Genomic DNA, 8,777 nt, shown 5'->3' on the forward strand with positions numbered 1-8,777 from the left:
CAGGGTTTGGGAGGTCCACTGATGGCTCTTCTCTAAGGGTTGGCATGTCAAGTGGCTTCACTGATGAAACCCAACAGCCACCAGGAACGAAATACGATTCCCCGCCCGCCCCCCCCCCCCCCCCCCCCCCCGGGTGGACGATTCTGCAACAATCTGTGGGAAAATGCTGGATTCCCCCCATTGTTCCTGTACAATGCTGCTGCTAAATGTAGGTGATTGTTGGGGGAAGTTTTGCACACAGAGGGGACAGAGGAGACCAAATCGGGACAACCCAACTTCCTATTTTTATTTTTAGCTTTCAATGGGGTTTCTGCAAAGATCACATCTCAGATCCGAGGAGATCCACTCATCCCCAGTCCTGGCCAATGTTCAGGGAGGACACTGCCTAAAGTCACCCCTCTCTGGCCAAATGGGTCAAAGTGATCCCTCTCTGGCCAATTGCCCTTAAGTGATCCCTCTCTGGCCAAATGGGTCAAAGTGAATCCCTTTTTGGCCAACGGTGTCAAGAAGATCCCTTTCTGGCTAGCTTCGTTAAAGTGATCCCTCTGTGACCAACTGCATTAAGGTGATCTCAATCAACCACTACATCCAAGTGAACTATTCTGATCAACTGCATCAAAGTGACCCCTCTCTGGCCAACTGCGTCAAAGTGATCTCTTTTGGCCAAATGCATTAAGAAGATCCTTCTCTGGGCAACTGCTATAAAGTGATCTTACTCTAGCCAACTGTCTCAAAGTGACCCTTCTATGGCCAGCTGCGTCAAGGCGATCTCTCCTTAGCCAGCTGCCTTAAAGGGATCCATCTCTGGCCAACTGACTCCAAGTGATCCCTCTCTGGCCAACTGCCTTAAAGTTATCTCACTCTGCTCCAGCTACCTCCAAAGTGACCCTCTCTGGCCAACTGGGTCGAAGTGAATCCCTTTTTGGCCAACGGCACCAAGAAGATCCCTCTCTTGCCAGCTGCATCAAAGTGATTCCTCTGTGGCCAACTGTCTTAAAGTGATCTCATGCTAGCCATTCAAGAGAGCCTTTTTGGTCAACCGTGTCAAAGTGTTCCCTCTCTTGTCAACTGCTTCAAAGTGATCCTTCTCTGACCAACTGTGTCAAAGTGATCCCTCTCTGGTCAACTGCCTTAAAGTGATCTCCCTCGGCTCCAGCTACCTCAAAGTGACCCTTCTGTGGCCAACTGGGTCAAAGTGATCCCTCTCTGGCCAACTGCCTTAAAGTGATCTCCCTCGGCTCCAGCTACCTCAAAGTGACCCTTCTGTGGCCAACTGGGTCAAAATGATCCCTCTCTGGCCAACTGCCTTAAAGTGATCTCCCTCAGCTCCAGCTACCTCAAAGTGACCCTTCTGTGGCCAACTGGGTCAAAGTGATCCCTCTCTGGCCAACTGCCTTAAAGCCTTAAAGTGATCTCCCTGGGCTCCAGCTACCTCAAAGTGACCCTTCTGTGACCAACTGGGTCAAGGTGATCCCTCTCTGGCCAACTGCCTTAAAGTAAACTCCCTGGGCTCCAGCTACCTCAAAGTGACCCTTCTATGGCCAACTGGGTCAAAGTGATCCATCTCTGGCCAACTGCCTTAAAGTGATCTCCCTGGGCTCCAGCTACCTCAAAGTGACCCTTCTGTGGCCAACTGGGTCAAAGTGATCCCTCTCTGGCCAACTGCCTTAAAGTGATCCCCCTCAGCTCCAGCTACCTCAAAGTGACCCTTTTCTGGCCAACTGACTCAAAGAGACTCCTCTCTGAAGGCAATCTCTTCTTAGCCAGCCTCCTCAAAGGGATCCCTCTCTGACCAACTGTATCAAAGTGATCCCTCTCTGGCTAACTGCCTTAAAGTGATCTCCCTCGGCTCCAGCTACCTCAAAGTGACCCTTCTGTGGCCAACTGGGTCAAAGTGATCCCTCTCTGGCCAACTGCCTTAAAGTGATCTCCCTGGGCTCCAGCTACCTCAAAGTGACCCTTCTGTGGCCAACTGGGTCAAAGTGATCCCTCTCTGGCCAACTGCCTTAAAGTGATCCCCCTCAGCTCCAGCTACCTCAAAGTGACCCTTTTCTGGCCAACTGACTCAAAGAGACTCCTCTCTGAAGGCAATCTCTTCTTAGCCAGCCTCCTCAAAGGGATCCCTCTCTGACCAACTGTATCAAAGTGATCCCTCTCTGGCTAACTGCCTTAAAGTGATCTCCCTCGGCTCCAGCTACCTCAAAGTGACCCTTCTATGGCCAACTGGGTCAAAGTGATCCCTCTCTGGCCAACTGCCTTAAAGTGATCTCCCTGGGCTCCAGCTACCTCAAAGTGACCCTTCTGTGGCCAACTGGGTCAAAGTGATCCCTCTCTGGCCAACTGCCTTAAAGTGATCCCCCTCAGCTCCAGCTACCTCAAAGTGACCCTTTTCTGGCCAACTGACTCAAAGAGACTCCTCTCTGAAGGCAATCTCTTCTTAGCCAGCCTCCTCAAAGGGATCCCTCTCTGACCAACTGTATCAAAGTGATCCCTCTCTGGCTAACTGCCTTAAAGTGATCTCCCTCGGCTCCAGCTACCTCAAAGAGACTCCTCTCTGACCAACTGCATCAAAGTGAACTCCCTCTCTGGCCAACCAAAAGCAGGCAGATTTGCTGACCCCGGTCCCAGCCTATGGTCGGGGGTCACGCCAGGAGATGTGGCAGAGGTGTTGTTCCGTGTTCCTGAGGTTTTATTGGCCGTCCCGGTGTCACTCCAGGGCGCTCCTACGTGGCGCTCGTATATTGCCGAATGTTATATTGTACCATAAAATCTACAACTTTCCTCACTTTGTTACTTTGTTACAAGTAAAGCAGAACTTTTCTTTTTTATAAGGTCTTCTTCTTCCACGATTGTCCCCGCCCCCCCTCTATAAATCCCGAGTTCTGTGACTCAAGGAGATCGTAATCCGCGCTAAGAAATTCCACTTATGTAAACGGGTTAAAAGATTAATAATCTTTTTACAGTTCTGTTTTATTTTCAGAAAAACAAACAGAGAAAAAAGTTTTTTAAGCTGTGTCAATACGCCGAGCCGGAGGAACCGCGGCGTGGAAAGCGTATTGTTGGAGCGTTTCGTTTCATTCGCTTAGACAAATATTGGCCAATCCCGCGCAGAGTCCCCTTTTCTCAGCATTTGTATTTACGTCTATTTTTGTTTTAGTAGGTCAAATAGTCGCCCGCAGTAAAAACGCGATTTGTCACTTCATTCCGGAACCAAACTTCACGATAAAAAAAGGTTTAAAGATACAATGTTTGAGTGAAGGAACGGAGAGACGTCTGAGTTCAGATCGCAGTAAAAACGCGATTATTCATTAAGGTTACAGATACGATCGACGTTTGAGTGACGGAACGGAGAGACGTCTGACTTTGAATCCTAATAGCTTATATGTGTAAAACACCCGAGGCGCTAGAAGGGCGTGGCCGCATGTTAACGCTGGAAATGAAGAATTAACCCTTCGCTCCTTTACACCCTAAAGCCCAGAAGACGCGATCGCGATATTGTACAGAAAATACCGCTTTCAAAACGATCGTGCGCCAATCTGATCGTTATTAGTGCACAGCTTTTTATCTGAAGGGGGCAAACATCAAGATCTTTCTCGTAGGATATCGAATTGGACAATTCCCGTTTAATCAGCACAAATTTTATTCGAAAATACAATATAAATACGTTGTATCACTTTGGAATTTCGATTCCGTCGCACGTGAATTCTTCTACTTTATTCGTATTTGATATGGAAACTGGCCTGCGAAAAATAGGGATTCTCGGTTCACATATATTGTAATACATATTCAAGCTGTACAGCTGCCACAAAGTGATCCCTCTCTGATGAATTGCATCAAAGAGATCCCTCTCTGACCAGCTGCATCAAAGTGATCCCTCTCTGACCAGCTGCGTCAAAGTCATCCCTCTCTGACCAGCTGCGTCAAAGTCATCCCTCTCTGGTCGGCTGCGTCAAAGTCATCCCTCTCTGGTCGGCTGCATCAAAGTGATCCCTCTCTGACCAGCTGCGTCAAAGTCATCCCTCTCTGGTCGGCTGCGTCAAAGTCATCCCTCTCTGGTCGGCTGCATCAAAGTGATCCCTCTCTGATGAATTGCATCAAAGAGATCCCTCTCTGACCAGCTGCATCAAAGTGATCCCTCTCTGGCCAACTGTATTAAGATCATCCCTCTCTGACCAACTGCGTCAAAGTCATCCCTCTCTGATGAATTGCATTAAAGAGACCCCTCTCTTTCCAGCTGCATAACAACGATCCCTCTCTGGCCAACTGTATTAAGATCATCCCTCTCTGACCAACTGCGTCAAAGTCATCCCTCTCTGATGAATTGCATTAAAGAGACCCCTCTCTTTCCAGCTGCATAACAACGATCCCTCTCTGGCCAACAGTATTAAGGTCATCCCTCTCTGACCAGCTGCGTCAAAGTCATCCCTCTCTGGTCGGCTACCTCAAAGTCATCCCTTTCTGATGATTTGCTTTAAAGAGACCCCTCTCTGGTCAGCTGCATCAAAGTGATCCCTCTCTGGCTAACTGTATTAAGATCATCCCTCTCTGACCAACTGGGTCAAAGTCATCCCTCTCTGATGAATTGCATAAAAACAATCCCTCTCTGGCCAACAGTATTAAGGTCATCCCTCTCTGACCAGCTGCGTCACAGTGATCCCTCCCTGGCCAACTGTATCAAGGTCATCCCTCTCTGACCAGCTGCGTTTTTTATATGGAAACTGGCCTGCAAAAAAATAAGGATTCTTGGTTCACATATATTGTAATACATATTCAAGCTGTACAGCTGCCACAAAGTGATCCCTCTCTGGCCAACTGTATCATAGTCATCCCTCTCTGACCAGCTGCGTCAAAGTCATCCCTCTCTGATGAATTGCATCAAAGAGACCCCTCTCTGGCCAGCTGCATAAAAACGATCCCTCTCTGGCCAACAGTATTAAGGTCATCCCTCTCTGACCAGCTGCGTCAAAGTGATCCCTTCCTGGTCTGCTACATCAAAGTGATCTCTCTGACCAGCTGTGTGAAAGTCATTCCCTTCTGGCCAGCTGCGTCACAGTGATCCCTCTCTGGCCAGCTACAGCAAAGTGGTTGAGACGATTGGTCGTTCTTTTTTGGTGCACGGCGTGTTCGAAGTTTCATCGGTCAGCTTGATGAGTATTGCCGCTTCTACCGTACGGGGACCAATCAATCACAAAGCGAGAATAAGGAAAAAAAAAGAAGAGCTGCCATTGGACAAGGATCAGGACCTTTCCCATTGGGGGAGAGCTGTGACTCCAGACAGAAACGCCTCTTTATTCCTATTACAGGGAACCTTGGTTTGAGAGCGTTTTGCAAGACAAGCTATTTTTTTATTATAAACTTTGTCTTGATATACAAGCGATGTCTTGATATACAAGCGATGTCTTGATATACAAGCGATGTCTTGGTATACAAGCGATGTCTTGATATACAAGCGATGTCTTGATATACAAGCGATGTCTTGGTATACAAGCGATGTCTTGATATACAAGCGATGTCTTGATATACAAGCGTTGTCTTGATATACAAGCGATGTCTTGATATACAAGCGATGTCTTGATATACAAGCGTTGTCTTGATATACAAGCGATGTCTTGATATACAAGCGATGTCTTGATATACAAGCATTGTCTTGATATACAAGCGTTGTCTTGATATACAAGCGTTGTCTTGATATACAAGCGATGTCTTGATATACAAGCGATGTCTTGGTATACAAGCGATGTCTTGAGATACAAGCGATGTCTTGATATACAAGCGATGTCTTGAGATACAAGCGATGTCTTGAGATACAAGCGATGTCTTGATATACAAGCGTTGTCTTGATATACAAGCGTTGTCTTGATATACAAGCGATGTCTCAATATACAAGCGATGTCTTGATATACAAGCGATGTCTTGAGATACAAGCGATGTCTTGATATACAAGCGTTGTCTTGATATACAAGCGATGTCTTGGTATACAAGCGATGTCTTGAGATACAAGCGATGTCTTGATATACAAGCGATGTCTTGGTATACAAGCGATGTCTTGAGATACAAGCGATGTCTTGAGATACAAGCGATGTCTTGATATACAAGCGATGTCTTGGTATACAAGCGATGTCTTGAGATACAAGCGATGTCTTGAGATACAAGCGATGTCTTGATATACAAGCGATGTCTTGAGATACAAGCGATGTCTTGAGATACAAGCGATGTCTCAATATACAAGCGATGTCTTGATATACAAGCGATGTCTTGATATACAAGCGATGCCTTGATATACAAGCGATGTCTTGATGTACAAGCGGTGTCTTGGTATACAAGCGTTGTCTTGATATACAAGCGTTGTCTTGATATACAAGCGATGTCTTGGTATACAAGCGATGTCTTGAGATACAAGCGATGTCTTGATATACAAGCGTTGTCTTGATATACAAGCGATGTCTTGGTATACAAGCGATGTCTTGAGATACAAGCGATGTCTTGATATACAAGCGATGTCTTGATATACAAGCGTTGTCTTGATATACAAGCGTTGTCTTGGTATACAAGCGATGTCTTGATATACAAGCGGTGTCTTGATATACAAGCGATGTCTTGGTATACAAGCGTTGTCTTGATATACAAGCGATGTCTTGATATACAAGCGCTGTCTTGATATACAAGCGATGTCTTGGTATACAAGCGTTGTCTTGATATACAAGCGATGTCTTGATATACAAGCGTTGTCTTGATATACAAGCGATGTCTTGGTATACAAGCGATGTCTTGATATACAAGCGATGTCTTGATATACAAGCGATGTCTTGGTATACAAGCGATGTCTTGATATAAGAGTGATGTCTTGGTATACAAGCGATGTCTTGGTATACAAGCGATGTCTTGATATACAAGCGATGTCTTGGTGTACAAGCGATGTCTTGATATACAAGCGATGTCTTGATATAAGAGCGATGTCTTGGTATACAAGCGATGTCTCGATATACAAGCGATGTCTTGGTATACAAGCGATGACTTGATGTACAAGCGATGTCTTGATATACAAGCGATTTCTTGATTTACAAGCGTTGTCTTGATATACAAGCGATGTCTTGATATACAAGCGATGTCTTGGTATACAAGCGATGTCTTGATATACAAGCGATGTCTTGGTATACAAGCGATGTCTTGATATACAAGCGATGTCTTGATATACAAGCGATGTCTTGATATACAAGCGATGTCTTGATATAAGAGCAGCGTCATGTCACAGCTGAGTATAAAAGAGAAGAGAGGCTCCGCCTCTAAGTGTAGCAATATGGTTACATGTAATGAAGGGACAACATTTAGCAACTTATTGCTACACCTGGCCAGCTGCATAAAAACAATCCCTCCCTGGCCAACTGTATCAAGGTCATCCCTCTCTGACCAGCTGCGTTTTTTATATGGAAACTGGCCTGCAAAAAAATAAGGATTCTTGGTTCACATATATTGTAATACATATTCAAGCTGTACAGCTGCCACAAAGTGATCCCTCTCTGGCCAACTGTATCATAGTCATCCCTCTCTGACCAGCTGCGTCAAAGTCATCCCTCTCTGATGAATTGCATCAAAGAGACCCCTCTCTGGCCAGCTGCATAAAAACGATCCCTCTCTGGCCAACAGTATTAAGGTCATCCCTCTCTGACCAGCTGCGTCAAAGTGATCCCTTCCTGGTCTGCTACATCAAAGTGATCTCTCTGACCAGCTGTGTGAAAGTCATTCCCTTCTGGCCAGCTGCGTCACAGTGATCCCTCTCTGGCCAGCTACAGCAAAGTGGTTGAGACGATTGGTCGTTCTTTTTTGGTGCACGGCGTGTTCGAAGTTTCATCGGTCAGCTTGATGAGTATTGCCGCTTCTACCGTACGGGGACCAATCAATCACAAAGCGAGAATAAGGAAAAAAAAAGAAGAGCTGCCATTGGACAAGGATCAGGACCTTTCCCATTGGGGGAGAGCTGTGACTCCAGACAGAAACGCCTCTTTATTCCTATTACAGGGAACCTTGGTTTGAGAGCGTTTTGCAAGACAAGCTATTTTTTTATTATAAACTTTGTCTTGATATACAAGCGATGTCTTGATATACAAGCGATGTCTTGATATACAAGCGATGTCTTGGTATACAAGCGATGTCTTGATATACAAGCGATGTCTTGATATACAAGCGATGTCTTGGTATACAAGCGATGTCTTGATATACAAGCGATGTCTTGATATACAAGCGTTGTCTTGATATACAAGCGATGTCTTGATATACAAGCGATGTCTTGATATACAAGCGTTGTCTTGATATACAAGCGATGTCTTGATATACAAGCGATGTCTTGATATACAAGCATTGTCTTGATATACAAGCGTTGTCTTGATATACAAGCGTTGTCTTGATATACAAGCGATGTCTTGAGATACAAGCGATGTCTTGGTATACAAGCGATGTCTTGAGATACAAGCGATGTCTTGATATACAAGCGATGTCTTGAGATACAAGCGATGTCTTGAGATACAAGCGATGTCTTGATATACAAGCGTTGTCTTGATATACAAGCGTTGTCTTGATATACAAGCGATGTCTCAATATACAAGCGATGTCTTGATATACAAGCGATGTCTTGAGATACAAGCGATGTCTTGATATACAAGCGTTGTCTTGATATACAAGCGATGTCTTGGTATACAAGCGATGTCTTGAGATACAAGCGATGTCTTGATATACAAGCGATGTCTTGGTATACAAGCGATGTCTTGAGATACAAGCGATGT

This window comes from Rana temporaria, chromosome 7, assembly GCF_905171775.1.
Source record: "Rana temporaria chromosome 7, aRanTem1.1, whole genome shotgun sequence".
Classification (NCBI taxonomy): Eukaryota; Metazoa; Chordata; class Amphibia; order Anura; family Ranidae; genus Rana; species Rana temporaria.